Source organism: Corvus brachyrhynchos, unplaced genomic scaffold, assembly GCF_000691975.1.
Source record: "Corvus brachyrhynchos isolate BGI_N302 unplaced genomic scaffold, ASM69197v1 scaffold42, whole genome shotgun sequence".
NCBI classification, from domain to species: Eukaryota; Metazoa; Chordata; class Aves; order Passeriformes; family Corvidae; genus Corvus; species Corvus brachyrhynchos.
Window position 1 is genome coordinate 1,479,898 of NW_008237242.1, and position 3,849 is coordinate 1,483,746.

Here is a 3,849-nt window from a genome sequence, read left to right on the forward strand (position 1 = left end):
ATGGTTCTGGACTGCAGTTTGGGTTGCTGTGGCAGTGATGTGAAGGTGCTGGCTGTGAGGAGAGAGGGCCAGCACTGTGCTGCCTTTCCTGCTCTCACCTCTGCAGGTACAGACTAAGGGAGCAAAAGGGCCATTCTTGTTCTGCTGGAGGCTTCAGTCAGCTGTCTGCTCTGCCTGTAGCTGGGGCCTATGCTGCTCACTGCTGCCATAGGTGTGTGAAACAGGTGATTAGTGCACACAGTATTTTTTCACAGGTGAGGAGAGAGGGCCAGCACTGTGCTGCCTTTCCTGCTCTCACCTCTGCAGGTACAGACTAAGGGAGCAAAAGGGCCATTCTTGTTCTGCTGGAGGCTTCAGTCAGCTGTCTGCTCTGCCTGTAGCTGGGGCCTATGCTGCTCACTGCTGCCATAGGTGTGTGAAACAGGTGATTAGTGCACACAGTATTTTTTCACAGCCTGTTCTCTAACCTGTGCAGCATAAGCCCCTTATGCTGGCGTAAGGTACAGCCCTGGCTCTGTGGCAGGCTTATTTGTCTCTCTGGATCTCAGTCAGACAGATGCTTGTTTGCTAAATGGATAAACTGTCTGTCTGCAAAACTGGGCATGAAGGATGTTGTGAACTAAACCTGCCACCGCTCTCTCCTATACAATGAGTAATGCTTCCTCAGCTTGTCTTGTGTTCAATGCTCCTTTCCTCTATTCTATGTGCATTCCTGTTGCTTAGTATAATTTGGTTTTATTTTGGTCTTTCTAGGACAGGCTGTGTAGGGTTTAGGCCCAATCTGGCTTCCTCTAAAGTCTAAGAAAATATTGGCCTTGAACCAGCAAAGCACTTACACTCCGATAATGCTCCCATAAAATTCAATGGCTAGACTCCCACTCACTTCAGTGGTGTAGCCCAAAGTGCTGGGATTACTCACTTGCTTGAAGTTATGTGTGTGTCTGTGTATTCTGTGTTTTAGAGTCCTAACCAATAAAAGCAGGTCTGAAATCAGGGATTTCCATGGTTATTTCATGGGTTTGATATCAGAAAGGAATGAACTGTGGGACTTTTCAGGAAGCGAATAGAAATGGAAACTGGAAATTCTTTCCTGAACCTGAAATACAAAATGAAATTGAGTTCTTTGAGGAGGAATTATGGAAATACTTGCAGGGCTCCAAAGACACAGCATGACCATGGAGTCCTATCTGCTTTACCTGACAGTATTCAGATCCTTTGGCTTCAATGGTATCAAAGTCTAGAAAGAAAACTCATTTCTTAGACTGTTTCCTGTTATTTTAACATCCTTTCCCTTAGTTCACAGAGCAGATGCTTTTTTGGTGTGTTTATCAAAGCATCAGCCCAGCCTCAGAACTGTAAACTTCGGCATTGAAGAGGTAGGTCCAAAGACCATCTCTGTGGGAAGCGGAAACATAACAGTGTATGGATTGCTCCAGACCAGAATCATTTAGGAAAAAGTGTGGCCTGTAACAGGCAGAAGTTGATTGTTTCACAATGCTCTTGTTTAAACCCTGCTTCATAACATTTTCACAGTGAGGAATGTTGCATACACTGCTGTCAGTGAAGTTTTGCTAATTAATTCATCTGAGGTATGGTTTTGCCCACAATATACAAGGTTTCTTAATAACCTGACTTCTAATAATAGTCTAGTTTACAGGTATTTTAGACTGTAGCGTGACCACATTTATTAAAGAACTCTGTATTAAACTCTGTTTTTGAATAATCTAATGCACAAAAATGCATCTATACATAAGTGTCTACATCCCATATTCATATGCTATAACAAATTTAAATTTTGGATAGTGATACAACTATTGCATCTAATTGTGGTACCTCCAATTCCATATCTGATGAATGACTGCAGCTTCCACTTAAAGAGAGGCCCTTGACTCCTGCACTGTTGAAATGCATGCCCATAAAATCTAAGGCTATCAAAAACTAGTGATTTAAAGAAAGTTCAGGATGTTCCAATAATTATCAGATCCCTTTCAGAAACTGTTCTGCTTTACATTCTGCCCACAGAAAATGTGTATTTATAAAAAAGGAGTGAAAAAGATCAGCATAAACAAATATGCCTAATCTCTAATAATAGTACTGCCAAAAATGAAAATCTGCCAATTAAAGTATTAAAAAAAAGTTGCAGGTTTGATGCCGTCATTCACTTGCATAACACCGCCGCTACAATCTGCATATACAGTCTGCCTTTTCAATGGAAATGCTGAACTTCAGCTCTTGGAAGTGTAGCTTCAATGAGCTAGGAAGTAATACACTCCACCAAGCTGGCAAACAGGAACTCAAGGCTTTGGATCCTAGCTGTATTTTTCTGCCGACCTTGGGTGCATCTGCTGAGAGGAGAAGCATTGGGTTTAACTGCACCAGCTCTTCCTCATTTACTTCCTTAATGTTTCCTCGTCTGTCAGGATGTAGCAGAACTCGGAGGAACCCATGGGACTTCCCCATCCCAGGGGCTGTGCTCTTAGAGGCAAAGAAAGCCTCACACATAAATTATGTGTACTAATATACTGCTCATCCCACACTCCCCATGATGTCCATAATCACCCAGCAGGGCTCACTGTGTTTTTTCAAGTGAATATGAGCCATCCGAGTCTAAATCAACCTGGTCCGGTCGCTTTGCACTATCTCAGTATTGACACTCAACCCGTCGTGCTGCATGACAGTGAACAGCTGGCAGAATAAATCAGGGATCCTGGACATGACAAGAACTCACTTGACCTTACTTGACTTGACCTATAATATCTTGTTGGCGCAGGAGGAGAGTAGGCTTTCTCTAGTGAAGTAATCATATCCTCTCTAATTTTTCTTCATCCTATCCAGAGCACACTGTTGTGTGTGCATGGAGTGAGGGGATTTGTGAGGGAGGAAGTGGTGGGGCCCCCCCCCTGCCATGTGGTCCTGGGAGAGGGGCCCTGGGGGGAGACACGGGGTTTCTCTAGCCCCTGGTCAGCCTCGTTCCCGTTGGTTGTTTTGTGTTCCCCTGCGCGGGCAAGGACCCTCGGGTCCCGTGATTGCCTCAGTTCCTCAGCAGAACTCCAGCCATGCGGCTGGAGAAATAAACATCTGTCTGAAACATCTATCAAAAATCAGTCCATATGTATTTCTTTTCCACGGGCCTCGTTGTCTGATACGTGTGTTGCAGTATCCGCATTGTAACAAATGGTGGATAATGCGAGCAGAATGATCCCCAGTCCCTACAGGGACTGATTTGTGAGTAAACTCTGGATTCCTCTTCTTGTTTTTGTTTTGCTGTTCCATCTCTAAATTATGGAGGAACCATGGAAAGACTCTTGGCTCTCAGAGCCACATATGGACATTTATCTTAAACTTGAAAAGATTCTTGAACAACAATTTATAAATTTTAGCTTAATTCAAACTCAGAAGAAACTGAAACATTTCCTTTCATGGTTGTTTAAGAACTTTTTCTATGTTTCTTGGGATTTAATTCTTACCAAAGACTTTTGGAAGACCGTTTGGACACAGTTAATTTCTGAGTCAAAATACATGCCGATGGAAGAGTATTTTCTTGAATATTATTTAATTACCGAGACTGTTGAGCAATGTCAGCTGTGTCCTGGTGAAGGGAAGCCTGGCTCAGGGACTGTGTGACCCAGACCACGTGGACCGAGCACTCTGTGAGCAGCAGTGAGGCAATTCCCGTGTGCGGGCGGAGCGATGTGAGCTGCAGTGTCAGCAATGGAGCGAGGCACGGTGGGAGCCCGCCCAGCCCCGCGCAGCGCGTGGTGGAGTGAGCCCCGTGAACGCCCGACCGAGAGGGGCGGCGCGCGGACGGCGGCTGGCGGCGGGGGCGGGGGGACGGGGGCGGGCGCCGCC